We start from the raw sequence: 21645 nt of genomic DNA, 5'->3' as shown, positions 1-21645 counted from the left end.
AGCTAACAAAAACAAAGTAACCCTTATGTGTTTACCAAGCCACCAGGGTGTACCAAGCAATGAGAAGCCTTGTAGAAATGAGTAACAAGCCCATACTTTGGATAAGAGCCCTACTGTGGCCTCAAAAGATGCCGCATTAATATAATGGACGGATAGCTACAGAAACTCTCTTAGCCTAAGACAGTCCAAAATATGCATAACCCTATGAGCTAATAAGTCTGAGAGAGCTCGGTCTTCTGACAGGTCATTGCCCCGTTAAATACCACCTTAAGACGATATGCATGGCAGAGGGTGACAACTGCAAATTCTGCGAGTAAGCCATGAAAACAGTACAGCAACTCCTTCATGACTATCGTGCCCAGTTAATTAGAAGGCTTGAATACCTCCAAGGAGTAGTATCTTGGGAAATGCTACAAAAAACTTTTAGAAAAATAGCTTCCGTTTGAAGAGGTCTACGTGGACAATGATATGTACAGTCTTGTATAAAAAATCTGCTAGGTATAGATGCAGAGTTGCTGGTAAACGACTCCCCAAACAATATAGAATAACCTACCACAGTTATTGAAGAATATTTAGAGCATATCATCTGGATTTCGCATTTTGCCTCTCACTACACAATATGTACTTCATGATAATATCAAAGGTAGGAAAGCACAAAAAATTATTGAGTATACCTAAAGTAAAGGTTGTGTGTTTCACAGTTTTAGATCTGAATTTTTTATGAGCAATAATCAAACATGAATCTCTTCTTAATATTAGAATAGTTACGCGATATTCAAACAATTCAGAGCAGACTATTCATTTACCGAAAAGTGAATGTCTTGTAGCTATCGGTTTTGCTTTCATTACACATGTAGTAAAATATTTATACTAAGTCGTTTTTTCTTACACTGTCCATACAATAAAAAAAAGCAAATGTTCCCATTTGTAGAATAGGAGAAAGGCGAGGTGTGTATTAGATTCCAAAATATAACAATTTCAATAATCCGACTATCTAATCCATCAATAAAATTATTATTATTAGATTAATTGATATCATTACATAATTTATGAATTCTTAGCTGCTAGACTTCCTATATGAAGTAGGATCATATTAGAGATGTAATATTTATTATGAACGAATCTACGCTAAACATCTGTTGTTGTTTTTTAAAAAATTGAAAAACACTTCTTTTAGATGAATATTCACCACTTTTATTGCGATTTTATCTCTGAAAAAATAATTTTATGATCAAATAAAAATAAATTTAGCTTTCTACTTACAATTTATATATATTTTTTGACATACTAAATGTAGCTTCTTTTTACCTCGCTATGTATGCAAATTGTTGAAAAAAATATCTTCAAACAAGAAGCAGTAAATAAAATTAATATAAAATGAATTCTCTATGATCGTATCTCTTTTTATTAGGATATTATACGAGTTAATCCACAATGATAAGCGACAGCGCTGCAATCGTAGTTCCGAGCATTTGCGGCCTCAATTGAAAATTCCGTAACTTGTGAAATTAGATCTGTGATTCCTTTTCTAAATGCAAAGAAAGTTAAAGTGAAAATCGACAAAGCTACAAGGTTTATGGACAAAATGCTATTCAAGATGAACCAGATAGTTTAAAGAAGGACGTAGTCAAGTGCACGATGAAAATGTGGACTCCCGTCTTTTCTTACTGAAGCTTGAGCAAAGCTATTAGTTCACAATTAGTGTTTTTGTTATGGAATTTCCGCAATACTCACGATCAGTGTTTCATGAAATTTCGAAAACTTTGCTTACTTTGAGTATCCAACCGAACAACGCAAAAAACATTGGATGGACACTGCAAAGTTTTTGGCACGCTACAATAAAGACGATGACGATGTTTCTTTCCGGATAGCAATGGGAGATGAAACTTGAGTATCTTACAATTCCCTAGAAACTAAACGGCAATCTATATAATCTTTCCTTGTCGGTCAATACTGACTCAACGATGACCACAAACTAGAAGAATTTGTTACATGGTTGGAAACACAGGCGGAAACCTTCTATGGAGGAGGATAGAAAAACTTGGGCTACGCTTAGTGCTATATAGAAAATTAGTTTGATACTTGTAGATTTTTGTAAAATAGATATTTTTTCAGTACCTGCACACGTTTTTTTATAACCAAACGGTAAGTACTTTTTGGATATACTTCATAGTCTTTAATATGGTTCAAAATAATATCCTTCCAATGATTTAATTAAAAAAAGAAAGTTACAAAAATACGAATTATTATCCTTCAAAGTACTTCCCTTGACTTGTAATGCTCTTATCCCAAAGCCAAATCCATGCAAACATGCAAGCCGTTCTGGAAGATTTCTTTAGAAACCGTTTTCATCTGCAAAGTCTTGACCTTCTTAAAGTCAGGAATAATAACATTTCCCTTCTAGAATATTTTTTATTCTAGAGAAGAGCCATGATAAATTTTGATCTTACTGGAAGACTGAATCAAAAGCATGATACAATGTCACGATGGAGAAGAAAACTTGAAGATAAACCAACATCGTAAGAACAAGGGTTCAGACAGTATGACGTTTAAACGCCATGTTTGTATGTTTTATTGATCTCACTAAAGCCTATGATAAAGTACCATTGAGGACGTATTGGAAATTCATAAGAAGAACAATATAGTTTATACAAATCAAAATCAGTATAGAAACGAACATCCGAAATATAAGGAGAATTAGAACCAGAACAAAAGTGTCAAAAAATTACAGATTATGATTGGAATAGAACAGGGAAACAACTCTAATCCTACACTATTCAATATTATCATCGAAAGAATAATAGAGCAGGCTACAGAATGGGAGGTCGATCATTAAAAGTTTTATGCCATTGGGATGATGAAGTATAGGTTGCAAATAATTAATTGCATGGCCCGCTCAACGGGATTTTTCTCAGTCTTTTCGTGCTTCTTGGTCTTAACTATTCTTCTTGTAGTGGATTGTGGGGAGTTTCCATTGTTTTATAATGATTGATGCTCTTCTCCTGGATAACTTCTTGTCCTTTGATCATTGTTTAAAGTGCAGCCCCACAACTTAATTCCATATGTACATAAAGGTTTACTGATTGATTTGTAGATCAGGGCTATGTTTTCTACTGAGGATTTTTTCCTTATTAGCCAATGGCTTGCTCTCAAGTCAAGTGAATTTTTTTTGTGATGTTTGTGAGTTTTTTGTCTAGGTAGATGTAGCGCTTCAACTAAGAGGACTCAATCAATGGTCATAACCAAAAATCGATTATATGTAAACTAGCTGTCGACAACAACATTACAAAGCAATGAAATTCAATTACAATGGAGAAAAGCCTTAAAAGAATCAAGGATCAGCAGACATTCGAATAAATGGAAAAACAATATGATGAGTACGAAAAGTAAGATGAGAATCTCCTATTATCACGTATGCTATGAAACTAAGTCAACCAAAATGAAGCGTCGTTGAGGGAATGAGCCGCAGAAATAGAATCAGGAGTCATAATATTACAGAAGAATTTAGGATGTGGTGAAGAAGGGTAGAGCACGTAGATGAGGTTGGAGATATCATGTAAAACGAATGACAAAATTGAGAGATGAAAAGAAGAAAAGATCATAACGCTCATAACGAGGCTAAATATTTGGAATTTAGTAGGACAAGCGCGTATTAAAAAAAGAAAATAATTCTCCATGGAACAACACAATATAGAAGGAAACAACCTTGATGGCGAGAGAAGTTATTGATGCTGTTGAGAACACTGGATTATAGTCTCAGGGTCAAAGCCATACTTTCATCTCTAGTAATAATTATGGCGATGAAATCCATTTGCATGAAGATGATCTTTTAATTCCAGCCAAATGCGATTTCCCTTTTGCAAATTTGGATCTAATGAAAGAGTAATCAAAACATTCAAATTTTTCGAATGAAATGATTTGGAAGCTTTCTAAGCAATAACCACTCAAACACCAAGTCTCGAGTTATAATTACCATCTTGTTTAGTATGCGAAAAAATTTTGGTTCATACTTTTGTCATAGGACTTACACTGTAAGAATTGATGCAAGTCGTTGAGCGAATACTTTGCCATACTTTGATAGTAGCATGGAAATAGATAAAATATAATAGAATGAGAGATTTATAACTATAGTGCACTTATAGCAGAATTGTCAATCTGTTTAATATTTTGTAGTTATTTCAATAATTTCAAATTATGTCATACTTTTCATTTTTCTATTTGTTTTTATTCTACCTATATTCAATTTTTGTTAAATTAAATTATAAACTATTAATAATCAATATCACGAATCAATTTACCAATTATTTTTATGATTATAGCTTCCTTTGAGCTTTATATTAACCATTCCCACAAATAAAATAGTTGAACGACAATATTAATGAAAACAAAATTTTTTAAAGACAATACTTACCGAAACAAAACTATTATACTTCATTCAACTATATAGTATCAAAAGTAGAAATAAAGAAAAAATTAAATATAAATCGTCCATAAAACTATTACTGACCTAGTCCACACTGCAACATCAGTACCACCAGCCACAAGAATAAACAAACCACTGTTCGCTCTTTCGCGTTGCGTGCACCACTTTCGTTTTATGTTATCAAGGATCTAACTCCAACAACGAACGAGAAACAACTGAATGACACCGTCACCGTGTCTACCACTACTTAGGTATCTGGTGAATTAATGGACATAATCGACAGCTTCGCGATACACACTAAGAAAGATGAAATGAGTTGTTGGTTCTGTTCAAGATAATATTGATGGTGGTAGTCGTCGCAAGGACGAAACTTTCTCCTATCGTTTCCGAGGATGAGAAGGTAATGTGAGTTGGGTGAATGTAGGAGATGATTTTGTACTTTAATGGGTAAAATAAATACGTCAAAGCGTACAAAGCTTGAAATAAAATTGTGGTTTTATTCATATTAATTTAAAATTTGTATTTGTTTTAATAATAATACGAATGCACAAACGAATCATTTAGTGTTTATGTCTACGTACGAAGTGTGATCAGATGTACATAAACGTCAAATCCTCGCATAATGAAATGATCCAGCAGGGGAATAGGGACTATCGCAACTGTGGGGTATCAAAAATCATCTTCAGAGGAATAAATAAAATAAAATGTAGCTTACACAAGCTTAGGATCTAGAAAATTGTATATCAAACACTAAATATGAAACTCAATGTTAGCAAAAAATATATTAAATTCATTTTCATTTTGGAGGTACTTACTATTTGACGCAACCTCATTTCACTTCAATGGAATCTAGGGGAACCTATGAAAAAACCATCCAAAAATTATAAACGCTATTAGCAGGTTACCATAAATGATTATACCTAGTTTTATATCGTATAATTCATAAAATTTGTGCTCGGAATAGTAAAGTGCACTAAAAAGAGAATTTGATGCACATCAAAAGTCTAAAACAGGGAACCTGCTATTTCACCACTAAATATAAAGATTATAAAAAGAAAAGCAAGGCTTGTAGCAAAAGGTTATCAGAAACAAACTTGAAGTCCAAGTCCAAGAATGGATTTAGCGTAGGAATCGTGCAATGGAGGGGTCGTGGCAGCACTTGTATGGTTCTTCATTTTAGTCACAATGAAAGTTGAGCTTAAAAAACAATCCTTCAAGTACACTAGGTGCAAAAATTGAAAAAAAATGATACAATTTTAAGAAAAATCGTCGAATCGACGTTTGAGAGTTTTGATAACTTCAATAACATTTTCTTCGCGGTAGAAGCTTACTTTTACTCAAATTACAGATTTTAGAGTGAAGACAAACCTTCACACTCTTCAATTGCGCAGCAATGTCTTCAAAGCAATAAATAGCCCGTACTTTCTTGAAAATGCATGTCGCTATTCAGCCTAAGATGGTGCTACCTGTCATATATTCAACAAGAATCTATCCGTGGTTGAAGAAGTAAATTGATTTTCGCAAAGGAGATATTCCATGGCCTCCTTGCAGCCAAGACCTATCTCCAGTTGATTTCAAGAATAATTCTCATATTAAAAAAAAGCAGTCGTTAAGAAATGGATAACGTACGTTATGGGTGGAAGAGTTTTTAAGGTCCAGATTTCAGGAATGCCAAAGGCGAGATGGCGACCAATTAGACGATATTATTTGTAACAATTTTCCATTTTATTTTGTTTAATCTGAATAAAAATTTGTTTGAATACACTTCTTTCTTGCGTAGTAATTTCAAAAGTGCAACCCCTCCGTATAAAACAATTTTTGTATTAAGTCTTACAAGAAAATTCCAACCATTAGACTTTTCTCAATGAAAATACTTATTTAAACATTCATATGAAGTCACCACAAGTGACACAAAAAAGAAAATAAGTTTCAAAAACTAAATAAGGCCACTATACTATCTAAAAGAATTCCTTCAATGATGAAATCAAACATATAAATTTCTACTGATCGAGGTCTCGGAAAATGAAAACAAGATAATCGTATATTTTATATGAAAGGTAATAGTTTATGCAGAGACCTAAATGAAAATCTGATCCAGAACATATAGTTAAGTACATACCTATATTAAATCTGCAATTAATAAATTTAACAACTGTAAACTATAAATTTACCAAGGAGGTGTTAAAATGTATTTTCTTCGAAAATGTGCTATAAAAGAAATATCTTGAAACCTGATATGGAGAAGACAATAAAGCAAATTATGGAAGAAGCATTCAAAAAATACTTATGGTCACCCGTTTTTAACAAAAGCTCTATTTGTACATCATCAATCAAATTATTTTCGATTTCACATTATGTCCACACTAACTGTCAAGCTTTAATTTAAACTAAAAGTTGGAAATTCAATTTTATCTATATTTCTGCATTCTTCACAGTTAATTAATATATTATCGCGGATATAATTAATAACAATGCAATAAACGTGTTTAACGGACGCCTCGCAATCATTCTAGCGAGTCGAGCAAACAAGCTCTTTCCATATCATGTACCAATTATTATCGGTATTGTAATATTCAAGGTGAATGAATAATATTTTTCCAATCAAGTCCAATACCGGAAAGCTAATTCAATTGAAAGTATTTAGACACGATATGTGCGCATCTTCGGTACAAAACAGGCATAAAAAGTTTCTAGAAATATGAGAAAGGACTCAATACAAGAGTTAAAATATACGTATCTTGATTAATTGCACAGTTTACATTGTTTTTAGGTATATTCAATAGCAGCACGCCACTCCACGCCACGTGTTTTCCTATTTAATTCAATTATCTATGTACACAGTTAGCCCACCACACGCCACCCTACGCCACGCCACGCCAGGTGTGGCAGGGGAAAACATATGCACATATATTCAACATATGGCGTGGGGTGGCGTGGCGTGCAGCTAGTGGGTTTCGGCCTTTAATCACCTATACTATATTTGATTGTCAATTTATCAATGTATTTCAACGTTAAAAATATGATTGGAAGCGTTTTTGGTTCTGGGAGGTCTTCTCTATCTCAATAATAACCAAAGAGGTGTTGGAGGTACTAAATCTGGTGGATTAGATGTGGCCTGAAAGGTTCTTTTTTCAAATTCGGAGTTTATAGGTAAATTTGATGTTCGATTCTGATTAAAGAGGGCGAGGTAAGTTACTAGTTATCAATTTCAGACCTGAAATTTTTTACGTTTTTTTTAGACAGTTTTTGTCACATTCTACATACTTTTACCACCTCTCCGGAAACTTTCGCATGGCTTTTTCGTAAAAATCTCTCGGCTTGTCACGTATCTACTCGTGAACAACGTTTTCTACCTCCGCAGTGCTTTCGAATCGCAGTCCACCAAGTGCCAAGTGTCAATGAAACAAATAAATAATAGTCGCATGGGAACAAATCGGGATTATAAGGAGAATTTCCTAACTCAATTCGTACAATGTTTTCAACGTAAGCCAAGCCGTATGCGGTCTGGAGTTGTTTTGCAGCAATATTGCACTAAGGATTGGAATATCGCGTCGTTTTGATCTGTAAACGTATTTTTTAGGAGGTTACTATAATTCGGTGCGTTCAAAACTCGTTGTTCAGTAAAAAATCAACTGCAATTACTTATCTCATGTCCAAAAACGCGGTACACAACACCTTCTTCGCTGATACCTTCGCTTTAATTGGCTCGCCTTCCACTCCAGGATTTTAATGGTATATCCAAGGCTCTCGTCTGTGATGAATATTCAATGTATAAAATTTTCTTCTTCAAATCGCTGCAGGATACGCGTTTTAAACTTCCAAGTGTGTGAATTTCTGCTCAAAATTCTAAATCTTGGTACAAATCTGGTTGAAATTTTGCGGGAATCGAGCCTTTCATGACTTTCTTGCTTAATACAAACTATGCTGTAGCTCAAGGTTTCAGCCGTATAGTGTACAGTATTTCGTCGGTTTCCAAAAATGATTTTTCCTATACATACTTTCTCATCTTTAATACTTTTTATGGGGCATGTGGTAATTTTGCTACTACTTCTCGGCCTTTCCGGAAAGCGGAACACCATTCAAACACTTGAGTCTTGGAAAGGCACTCATTTAAAACGAATAACGATGCGTTGCGCAATATGCACCGATACATCCTTTACTGTCTAAATAGCGAGGTTGCGCGGTTTGGGATGTTCTCGCGTTTATTCAAAAATGCCGGCTTAAATTTGAACCACCCTCGTAGATACACATTTTTTCATTCAATTCAATAAGAAGCGGGCTGAAAGTAGTCAAAACGTCAATATTGAATGCTTTTAAACTAAATTTAAATTGATAGAGACCTTAAATCAAGATAATGTATCAACAAAACCATATTGTATCTTCGATAAGCAATTCTTCTTTATTTTATTTATTAGAAATTAAATATTAACAAATGGATTTGATTCAGTCTACAATTATCATTCCATTTATTAACTGAACTGTGTAATTCTTCCTGAAACAGGTAGACTGTGATTTACATGTGAATAATGCTCACTACATTCAAGGAAGTACATGTCGAAGCTTCCGCAGTACGTCCTGTAATTTTTAATTTTCAATGCATTTGTATTTAATTGTAGAGCAACAATGATCAGTGTAGTGCACTCGAGTGAATAAAAGATGCATAGATATAATTTTAAATATTTTCATGAAATAATTCTAGGTTCTATAAATGTTAAATAACTATTAATATACGAGGTTTGTTTCAAAAGTGTAGAATATTTTTGCGTCAAGATTTCCGACCAATCTTGTTGATTGCTTATCACATTTTGTTATGATAAAGAAGTCCAGTAACCAATTTGTAACTTTAATTCTGAATCGTCATTGTTGTGTATTGTCCCTGCGGATATGCTCCGAGATGTGTACTAAAAAATACGCCCGAAATATTTAAAAATTATGCGCGACCTTATCCGAGGCAAACGACCATAACTAAGGACACGCGGTACTTTCCCACAACAATGAGTTATCGCATGACTTGAGCCTTCAGCAGCAATATTTAATGAAGCATCAACGTCTCCAAATACCGCTTAATGGGAACAGCTTTGATGATAATGAGTTTACAATTCCGAAAATCACTTCTAGAGCTTCTTCAACAATGGGAATATCACTGAGAACGTGTTGTTTAATGAGGACTACTTTTAAGGATGTAACTCACTGGAATATGAAAAATAATGCCAATGTGGAAATGTCTTTATTCAATTTTTTTATAAGATGCCAAGGAAAATGTACTTGCAACTACAACTCGAATTGATTAATAATACAAAAAATTTAATAATACCACTGAAAATACCTAATTGGATCGTTGAATCTGATATGATCGAAACTTTTCCGAACATAGTGAAGTAAACAGGATAGACGACAGTCAAATAAAGCTACAAACACATTTTATTGTTTATATTTAGTCTAGTCTATAATGCGGGGATGTTAAACTCAATTTTGCAGAGGGTCGTATATTAAATTTTAAATTCGTAGGTGGGCCAGGTTGAAAATAAAAAAGTGATAAAAGATGGTAGGTAATTATGTTGAGCTCGAGGATTCAGATACCTGACTTCTCTTGTTTTTGACCAGCTCATCGATGTCAGGTATCATATTCGTTGTAGTTATTTTAAGAATTGATGTTTGTTCTTATTTATTTTTATGACGGAAAACGTCTGCTCACCAAAATAGGTGCTACCAAAATACTGTTCGTTTGAAGATCTATCAACTGCATTTGCAAATGATTTGGTGCCTGTAAAGCTTCGAAATTGCATGGATTGTTGAAAATTGGGAATTCTTCAAAACGATTGTTGAATTCCGTAATCAAATTTTGCAGAAGTTAAGAATATTCATCCAATTTTTTTTGGTTCACTATGATTTGTCTTGAATATATGAATACATTTGAGTGACAATCAGATTTTTACCCTGTAACTTTATATTCAGATCAGTCAAATTTTTATTCATATCTACCAAAAAGGCACAATCAATCCACCAGTCATCGTCATAATCAATTGGTTTACCTTCTTCTAGCATTAAAGCTTAAATAGGGTCACGTAATGCAAAAAATCTTTCTAAAACTACTTCTCGTCTAGGCCAACGAACTTCGGTGAAATAAGGGACATTAGAAAATTTTTTGTCCAAATCTTGAAAAATTGCCTGAACTCTCGGTGATTTAGTCCTCTGCTCCTTATAAAATTTACAATTTTAATTCTAGGCTGCACGACATGGTCCATTTTTAAATGTTTGGATGCCAATGAGTCCTGATGGATGACAAAATTCCCTGATGTTTTCTGTATTAATTTAATTACAATGCCCGAATGTTTGCCAGCCATGGCAGGAACGCCATCCGTAGCTGTGCTGCTAAGTATATTCCAGTCGAGTTCATATTCTATCATCAAATGCTCAATTGCAGAATAAATATCATTTGCTGTTGTAGTACTTATCAATAGAACGCACTTAATAGTTCTTCAGTTATTTCAAAGTTACTGTTAAAGCCTCGTATAAAACCAGCAAGTTGAGCTGTATCAACAGTATCAGTACTCTCGTCAACAACCAGTGAAAAGTTTGTAAATTCTTTGATTTTCTTCTTCAGTTGAAGAACCAAATTTTGAGATAAATCATTTATTCTTGAAGCAACAGTGTTACAAATCAAACGCAGTGGTTTACCTTTCCATTCTATGAAAAAATATGCAATTTCCCATTTTAGACTGAAAAACTCTGCACTCACTATCAACTTTACGTTTTTGTGACATTATGCTAAAATCGTAACAATTATGGAACTCGACACAACAATTATGGATATCGCGCGCGCACGACGCAAACAAATGCATAATACCTTCACAATCGTACATGCACAAATCCTTCTCCAACCGTGTAATTTCGATTACTCGACTCAAATGACTCACGTCGCGCCGACGCACTCGTTTTATATGATTAAGGAAGGTTCTAGTATAGATTCGAAGCGCGTAGAAGATTCTATCGTTCTCGACAAAAATAATAGGATATTTCCGCTTGCTGCTAAGAGTTGGCGATACTGTCTTTCTCGCTCGCTTGTCTAGGCAGGCGCTGCCCTTGAATTACTTATATACATCCATAGACTTGAGAGTTCGAGTATTTAAAACATCCGTAGAAGAATTAAATGAAGTCTAAAAGCTTAAAAAAACATGATTCTTCTTCTGTGACACATTACGATCGCTGGCCGCTTCCGTCCCCTGGTTCGTTTCTTTGACATGACTGCTTTAATGTGTGACATTTTCATTCAATACAGCAAGCGAATGCACCATGCGAACATAATCGAAAAAAACATCAAAAGCAGTAAAAACATTCCTATATCTGGGCCCGTCTCAAAACAAAACTATATCCCATATCAAAAGTTCTTTATCTAAACCAAAAAATAAGCCGATAATAAATGGAGATCCTCTACATACTTCCATACAATCAGTTCAAAGCCCTGTTAGTTATGACATTAAAGTAGAGAAATTATGGTTCTGATTTTAATAATTTTCTTTGAAATAAGAATGGAATGATCGATATAGAAACTGATGTTCAAGTTAAGAAACAAGTTACATAATTCCTACATTTTTTGTATACACCACGTCTGTTTGGAACCGGAAATCACCTAGTAAGTTGTAAGGCGTAATAGTCTACATGCATATTTTACTATAACATGCGCTTCTGATGTTGATGTTGATTATAAAATGGGAAGGAAGTTATATAATTCCATTGTGTTTTACTTCTAGTCGTACGGAAGTATTGTGAACACTTTGTAATCATACTAAAATCTAATAACCTAATTTGATCATAATAGTTTTACTAATGTGAAGCAATAGAACGATTAAATTTACTTTCATCTTTTGTAACATTCGTTGCAGTCATACTTTCCGAGTAAAACATTCAAAGTCTGGTGTGAAACACTGTTATTCGATGTATTCGTTCACATTTTTCACAATCTTTCAAAATAATAGTAATTTGATATTAACAACACCTTTCGAAAACATCTATACAGATCCAAAGCACTCCCGAGACAATCAATTAAATTGACAATCGCGATTGACAATCATTCTTATTGAGAAATTGATTGAACGTGTCTGAAAGAATTGTTGATGATTGAAGAATATTTGCATATTGAGGGATCCGATTGATGCTAGCAATTGATTGTCTGATCAAGCAATTGACTTGATAGTTGAATTTAAGTCCGAAAACATTAGGCACCTCGAAGAAGCAGCTCTAACATCTTGGGAAGTGAGACGAAAGCTTTCAGAAAAATATCCTCCTTTGTGGCAGAACAATGAGATGCACAAAATATCTTTTATAAAATAATCATCATGGTTATGATGAGATCATCCAGTCGATAATTCAAAGCTTTTCAAGAGCTTCAAAGCTCAATACTGACGTATTCTTTCGATTTTACGACTACATAATCCCACAAAAAGACAACCCAACTTTTAGTTTCACTACTTTCAATTTTTTTGAATATTATTTTTCTTTTTCCAATTCTCGTTACAATTCGATCTGACTGATAATTATTATTGATTTGTCTTAGTCAATAAATGAAGAATAATGAAATCACCACTTGGCATCGCTATATTGATTAAATGATCATTATCTGAAGTAAGTGATTATATACACCATGTGATGTCTTTTTTGATTTAACCTTTCCTAATAAAAAAATTTCCAGCCCAAATAGTATAATATACTGTCCATAATTATAAATAAATGGTAATTATTGAACTTAAATACGTAATGAAATATTAAATATTAAGAAAAAACTTGTTTGGGTTTATACAAAACGAACAAATGTTTGTAGTAATTATGAATAGTTTTAAAAAAGCGAAGCAAAGATCAAGATTTATGATGTCTTAATATGAAGCCTAGTTTCAAATCCATTATTTCTAGATTTTTAACGATTTACACCGTGTGAAAGTCAAAAATGGAAGCAAACATAAGACTTCATTTCAAAATCAGTCATTTCCGATAGGGTGTTATTACTAATTGTAGTGTTAGATCAAAATCACCACAACTAATTTCATATATTGTGATTGTGACCGAAAATATATGGGACAGACTAAGAGATCCGTTCTTGTCCGGTTTAAAGAGCACATAGTTCATTTGAAATATACAATAAATAATGTAAAATTCCTTACAGCCCACTCTATAGTTTAGTAGTCAAGGAATAAATGTAAATATTCCGGCCAAGGAGCCATTTTTACTCTGGAATTAATTTTCGCGGGAGAAGTTTTATTGGTGGGAAAATTTAGTATAAAACAGGTAAGTCTAAACGCGCGTCATTCAGCGTAATTGTGAGTGTTGCTGTAGTGGTTGTGTAAACAGTGTATTCAATAAGATCTGATGATGATTTGGCATTTTTTGAAGATGTAGTCATAAATCCAAGAGTCACTACTGTTTAAGTCTTAGAATGCCGGATGATGTATATCATTTTCATAAAACATTTCATGTCGTTCCAAATAAAAACCCGCAGGACAATTTCATCCTAAGATATTGATGTTTTAAAAACCCATTTCCAGAAAAGAAAGGTGATTGGTAGTTATCGAAATTGAGGTGGCGACCGAGAATTGGCTCTAAAAAAGAAGCTGTAGCGAACTTTATAAAACAGTCAGAGCCTATAGAATCACTATACAGAAACTTTTCTACTTTCAAGCTCTATACAATACAAAATTTAATCTAGTATTTCGTACCTACACCAAGAAGAGATGTATGCTGGTAGCTAAAAGAAAAAATAGAAGTATCAACAAAGGACACAGATAAAATAAAATTGTAAATTGAAAATACATAGCCTGAAGGCAAAAGCTTTTTTTCTTTACCTAATAAAGTATGAAAAGGTATGAAGACATTTTCATTTGATTACCAAAAGAATCAGCAATTACAGAATTTTCCAGACCAACCAACATATTACTCTAGGCAACATTATGTCCACAGTTTCACCACAGTAATAGGATCACTCAAGTCAAAATTGGATAAAGAAAGTGTACCAAAGATGAATATCAAAAGCGTTAAAATGAAATAGCTTCTTATGTTTTCCATTGACTTATAGCTATACACCTAGAATAATTGGAATGTGAAACATGTAGATATCTTATTAAATGAAGTTATAATATCTATTGGTAAAGTTGGGATCGGAAATGTTGATGATATCTCAGGAGAAATGTACTACCACTCAGACTTACGAATAACAGGAAATTTTTGGCAAAAAAAGAAAGTTTGCAATTTTAGTTAAACTAGGAATTCAGCCGAAACATCTTAAGCTTAATGATGCCAATACGTTATTATGCAAAGTAATATTTTTTCAAAATCCATCGAAAGCTTATCATTTTACAAAAACTTTTTGGAGAAATGGTACGATCCAGAAAACCACGAGATAGAAAAGGATAATGATGGAAACTAAAACCCAAGAGTTTACCTTGAACCATATTAGGCGTGACAAAACCAGTAAGAGATTTTGTAAAATTGGGCAAAAAGGATTTTGAATGTAAAAGCTACTAATTATCTACACAATGAGAAAATAATTTTAAGATTTAAGTAGGTTAATGATTTTCTGACATATTTTAATACAGCTTATAAATAAATATGTGAATATTACTAAAATGTGACTTTGTATTAAAAGTTTGTTTCTGTCATAGAGAAACCGCAGCATCTAGAGTATTCCTTTTCTTTTTCACTTTTGACCTTGTTAATTTTCTAATAGGCTAATTACGTGTCGAGCTATACATGTCTCTTAAGGCATATCTCCGTTGAAGTAAATTTCTCTTTTCAACTAAGCAAGGCTATTTTCGTATCATAATATATGACTGACCCACTTTAATGTAATGCATTTAATCTTATAAATTTGAGTGAACAATTTTTATCAATCCAATTAAAAAAAAAAATAAAATTTCATAAACTAAAATTTCATAGTAAAAATCACATATTTCATGGACGGTTCATTCAGACGAATGAAGGTCAAATTAATCTTTTATTGTCAGCCCTAGATGGATCTGCTAGCATGAATAGAAATGACGGAAAACAATTTTATGTTGGTAGTGCATTGACGAATTTTGTTTTAATTTATGTAACCTGTAATTTTTACATAAATCTTTTCATAGTTTTATTTGTTTAATGAAGTTTTGTACCTGTTCGTAATGCGAGTCCCTTTATTTCCATTTATTTCGATATCCTAATAAAGATTTGAAACGTTACACTCGAAAACTGCTGGTCACAAACAATTCTAAATTAAGATCTTGATATTCTATGAAAATATTCAAACTTAATTTTCATTTGAAATTATAAATTTTTTAGATTTGAGTTTTATCAATATATAGTAACAAATCATTAATCTAATAGCTCTAATTGGTACTATAACATCAGCACCAACTGCTGGGGGCACTTACTACATATCAGTTTATGCTTGTACATCATTATTACCTCCAATGGATATGTTGTTATCCATTTTTAATGTTTCTAGTACTTCTTCAATTATTCTGTGTATTTATGGGACGTTTTTCTCAAGCTATGGTTTCTTATAAACGGCGTCGGCCGCGTACAGCATCACGCTGACGTTGTCGTATGAATGCCATTCAAACGCTTTACGCAGCGTCTCTAGTTATTTCGATAAAGAAAAAACGAATTATTGATTTAATCAATCCAATGTTATTGTGCATTATACAATAAATGTGACAAGCAACTTTTTCTTCAGGTGATATGGGCTTAGGATGACTTTTTGATGGCAGTTTTATTATATATTCTCGCACAAGTTCTACGATGTTTTTGAATTGTTCTTGATTGACACGAAAATATTTAGTGTTTCATTATCAGAATCTGAAAACATCCTTCTTTCTTCCTCTTCATTAATAATCAGTGCCTTGTGGCTCTTAGTTAGTTTTCTTTATATGGGGTCCTCTTTTGCCTCCTCTTCAAGTAACACAAGAGCCGCCAAGTGTCGAATTTATATCCATTTTATATTACAGGACTACACTCTAACACTATTTGACGTCTACTGTTGTGAACGAGACGTCGATCGTCGTTCGCATATGAGATGTATTGACCTTAATTATCTCGACACTCCTGATGGGAACCATTTAATATGTTAACTATAGATTAAGTTATACAATATGTCTCTAATTTCTGTATTGTATTAATGTGACTGTAATGAATCATAAATCTACCTATTTAACTTTCACTTTCTATCGTATTCCTTATTTATTGTAGACTAACCGTCCTCAACGTCTTACTTAAGCGGTTCCATCTGTCCCTTGGACACTTGAAATTCCATTAACTTGTCAAATTCTTACCCTTATTTTTGTATTGACGTGACGCGACGATCATAAATATAATTAACTATAGCTTTTGTATACAATAGAATTAGTATTTAAGAGAACATAAACATGCATAGTGTGTTCTAAATAGTCTTGACATCTAACGATAACAATAATCAGATTATTGATATATTTATTCATATTTTATGTTAATGAATAGTTTCTCAAAGTTGTGAATTGAGTTATTTAACTCCTTGGTATGTTCTGTGTATATTGACCGCTAACGCCTATCAATATTTTGGTTTATATCTTCTTCAAATGAATTTTTCTAACTAGTATTTCAAATAGTATTATTATTTTGAAACACCGGTATTTAAAAATAATGCAAATCGAACTAGGTAGATCAAAATTTATTTACATCTATCTTTTCATATATCAAATTAATTTAGTACGTTCTACATATCAATACTGGATTTCCAATTTGTTTTAATTGCATAAAAAATATTTAAAACATGTTGCATATTCAAGGAGAATCACGAAAATAGATTTTAACTAAGGTGATGTAAAGACCACTGAAATAAAAACAATGATTCAGCTTTTTACAAGAGCAATAAAACATTCACTCTTTTGCAGACGTTTGATATATCAATGGCGTAACGTCGCCAGCCACTGCGCAACGTGAAAGACAAAACAAAATCACACATTTTTCTTATATATTGTAAAAATAATGAACTGAAGATACTCACAATTGTTTATACTTTCTTACTTATTCCTAGCTCTACAGTTCATGAAAAACTGTGGTCTCCTTTATATCATACAGTTCCACTTCGCCCGATCCCTGGTCTTGTTTTACTAAACTTTCATTCTTTTCAGATCTTATTTCACCTCATCTAATTATCTTTTTGTGAGCCGTCCAATCCTCTTTTTTCTTTCTAATCGTCCTCCTCAGATTTTCTTTGCTGCTCTTTCTTCATTTATTTGTTCTAGATATCTGAGTTTCCGTATTCGTTTAGTTTGTCTTTTTCTTTGCAATGATACTTATCTTCATCTTTCATAAGTCATATATTTTTCTCACGATTTTTCTCACAAAAATAGTGGGCATTTTTAGTGATCTTGAGTGGTAGTTTAAGTGGTAAGAGGTCTAATCATTGTCTCACGTGATGATTTGTCTTGAAAAATATATAATAAGGGTTTAGAAGTAAAAAGTTAAAGAGAATTATTATTTTAGATAATGTTAGCTATAATTTTCTTGATAGTAGAGAGAAGTAACTTCATCATTTAAAAATAGCTTCAATGGCCAATGTAGTTTTTATCTCGAAATTCAATTCATTTTTTTCAATAATGATTGAGCTGAGATAATTGAATTTTATTGGAAGTCCTACAGTCCGTGCTTCTCATTCTAAATCCCTGCAGCTTTCAAATAGTCACTTTTATTTTATTGATATCAATTCTATATCATTAGCAAAGGCGAAAACTTTTGAAATTCTTGATAGCCTTCCCAGTATTTAATTTTTAACTTCTATGGCTGAGACTCGTATAACAAAATACAAATTAATGAAAATACAATCCGACCAAACAATAAAATCGCAAGGTCTTCAACTAATTTTCAACATTTCCACGTTTTAAATAGAATACCAAGCATCGTATAGTTAAAAGTGTAATGTCCTGTTATCGCTCGAAGCTAGAGAGCTACAATTTTGAGTGGAGCGTCTTCTTAAACTAATAATGCGTCAAAACTAATCGTGAATTCAACTTAAAACTGTAACACGTTCATTAATATTTAATAACTGACCATTTATATTCCATACACACTATATGTTTATAGGTTAACAGATTATTGACAGAGATGGTATATTTTAGTGTTACTTTTTCAGCGTTTTGAAACTAGACGCTCTTGTATTTGACGCTGCATCAATTTACGATGCGCTCCAGTCGAAATAATACCACGTGACCTCATTTAACACCATAGGATAGCTAGTGCCCGAAAAAAACCTTTTTTATCTCGGGAAAAAATATCTCGAAACATCAATCACATCGTTGAAGTTCACTTGAAGTTTATTCTACCCTGTTATTTGCTACAAGGTGCTCAATTTTCATGATAGTTGAGTGGTAAAACTGAACAAAGACGCTGTAACAATTTTTTATTTTGCATTCAGCAAAATATAAGCAACTTCAGTTTGCAGCAATTCAATATTAATACCTCAGTTATACCAAAAAGACCCGCGGAATAAATTTCTCGATAGATTTGTTATCCGTGACATATGAAATAATTTATGTACGCATATGCACGGATCACTTTCTTCAAAAGAACAGAATCCACTTTACTCTGATGATTGTTGCGTAATGTAAAAATAATCAAATGAAAGCCTCAGGTGCACAAGGCGCCAACATTCATTTAGACATCTGTTATCGGCCGGTAATTTAGATCTATCTTTTCATGATGGGATACAAATTGTTCCAATTGATACTGTTTCCTAGAAAGTGGTTTTTTCGACTACTCTATCTGCTGAATAATATGCAAACATGTCAAGTATAAAAGAATTATGTTTCTTTTGGATTGTAGATTATATTTATAAATTAGAAATGTTAATTATTTGATACAGCTCTATGCAAATGCAAAAAGTCTTGGATTGTCTTTTTACCTTAAGTTTCTTCATGCTTATTTGAATTTCAGAACCTGAAGTTGAAATAGTGAATATTATCAAACAGACAATCAGTTATTTTGCTACAAAAGTTATGTAATTATTATTTTTTGGTCCACTGAATCAGATACAATTATTTGGAAAATATTAGATGATGTTTTGACAATTTTTTTTAAATTATCATGGTACAGTTATTATGTAGGTTTACTTATGTATTGCATATAATATTATGATTAATATTAAAATGATATAATTGTCCATTGTTTCCATTCCAGCAAATGGAGCAACATCTTGTTTCTGTTTTGGTTTTTATCATGATTTGGTGTTGCATAATCATTTTCCTCCTATCATTGAAGCAATTTTTTATTTAAGTTAATGTACAAATAAATTAAGAAGTCTTACATTTTTTTTTATTTTGAAATTTTTGTAGTATTTTTATCCTATCAATCAAACCATTATTCTGATTGCTTATGAAACTATTTGATAATTAGTAGTATATCATTGGTTGACGTACTCTCATATATGTAATACTTATATATGGACAGTTTCTATAAGTGGAAGTTGTTCTGACTAAAGAAGACAAAATGGCAACGATTTCTCTATTCTCCGAGGTTCCAGCTCGGTTCTGCGCATTCTCAAGCATGCGCAGTATAGATAAAGTGTCTCGGACGAGAGAGAAAATGAATATTGTTGGCACCGTAACGTAGATACGATTTTTTTCCCTACCAACTGCCCATATATGAGTATTACATATATACGTACTCTATAATAAAAAAGAAAAGTCAATTTAAACTTTTAGATATCTCTGTCAAAACAATATAAATAGTTGTACATTCTCTTTCTAACGATGTTTGAGATCTTATCTTAAATTGGTTAATTTTCATTTTGCTCTTACTGATTATCAAAAATTAAATCAGCGTTTGAACAAAATAGTCACCTCTCGGCTGTTATTACTGTTATTATTAATCATTATAAATTTGTTAGTTTTAAAAAGGAAAAGTAGGTATCAAATTACTTTAATAGGATTTTTAGATTTTATCGAATCTATCATGAAAGGAGTACTGAGAATAAAAGTGTGACAACAAAATATAGCTTTTCTCTTATTAAAAACCTCTAATAGCTGCTAAAAATTATTTATTTTCAAAATTGAATCCAGTAGTAATGTTACTATGTCGAAAAAAGATCTCCAGAAGCAAGAATACTAAATGAACAATTGAAAAAAATTAAGCAAACAATTTAAAAATAATAACACAAATGAATAAAACTAAAAAATATGAAATGGTGACGAAAATAAAATCAAGTAGGTAAGAAGTACAGAAAGGATAAGAAAAAGTTCAGTAAAGGAGAATATATTATGAAGAAAAGAATAGAGAATCAAAGAATATGGGAAATAGCAACATGGAATAATCGAGGACTAGCAGGGAATTTGGAATTACAAAAATAAAAATGAAAGGTCAAGGGGAGATTGAGCTAGGATGTGTTTATTAATATTTAATGGGCTAAATACAAAAAGTAGAGCAAACTAATTGGATGTATAATAAGAAAAGAACATGAAAAATAAATTGGAGTGTGATTACAGAAAGAATACTCGAAATAGAATTGAATAAAGATTATAGTATATGATATAAATGGAGATGCAAGATCGAAATAACAAAGAAGAATTTTCGGACAAATTGAGTGAGACCATAGAAGATGCTGGAGATAAATTAATAATACAGTTGGGAAGAAAAACAAGCAAAGCAGTGACGTAATTGGTACATGACTATGAAAGTGTAGAATTGGAAGAAGAATAAAATAAAACTTACTAATTTTCGATTCACTTCATTTGCTTTCTAAAGTCTACTGGTACACATCCAAGATCGAACTGATTTGTTGTCTTTCATTTGCAATACATTCTCACAAAAATGATCAAATATGATACCCAAGTACCTAAACCATAATTCAAAATCGTTAATTTCCGAATACTCGGAATTTTGCTTGAGGAGTTTTGACGATTTTTTCAATTTCGCCTATGTGCGGTCTCTTTCCAAATTCTTATAATATTAGTTTCTTAAGTATTCAATCTAATTTTTCACTAGAATAATTTGCAGACAGTAATTATTGATTTTAGTTATCAATGATAGTAATTGTTTGTAAATTTTTGTTGACATTATTCACTACTTCCCCGGCAACCAGCATTACACGCTTTTTAATTTTCATGAGAATTCATTCTAATGAAAACCACTATAGAAATAAATGGGAAAATTTTAATCAAAACTAACAACCACCGAATTTCAAGCTTAAAAGCTTCTTCATTTAAAACGAAATCGCGATGTCAATA

The 21645-nt window shown here is 32.3% G+C and overlaps 1 protein-coding gene across 5 annotated transcripts in view; it reads right to left on the bottom strand.

Annotated features, from left to right (window-relative positions):
* LOC130891741 (pancreatic triacylglycerol lipase-like) overlaps nucleotides 1-21641 on the bottom strand; it is a 45817-nt gene extending 24176 nt beyond the window's left edge. For 2 of the 5 annotated variants that reach the window (XM_057796654.1, XM_057796655.1), the window contains exon 1: nucleotides 4508-4851. The gene's annotated coding sequence lies outside the window, so the exon portion shown is untranslated. Of the gene's footprint in view, nucleotides 1-4507; nucleotides 4852-5238; nucleotides 6813-17429; nucleotides 17853-21130 lie in introns of those variants that run through there. The other 3 variants (XM_057796657.1, XM_057796659.1, XM_057796656.1) reach the window with 3 other exon arrangements.
* Nucleotides 21642-21645: the final 4 nt, after the last annotated feature.

The sequence above is a fragment of the Diorhabda carinulata genome, chromosome 3 (genome assembly GCF_026250575.1).
Source record: "Diorhabda carinulata isolate Delta chromosome 3, icDioCari1.1, whole genome shotgun sequence".
NCBI classification, from domain to species: Eukaryota; Metazoa; Arthropoda; class Insecta; order Coleoptera; family Chrysomelidae; genus Diorhabda; species Diorhabda carinulata.
The sequence above is the reverse complement of the archived record's forward strand: the minus strand, read 5'-3'. Positions and strand labels throughout refer to the sequence as shown.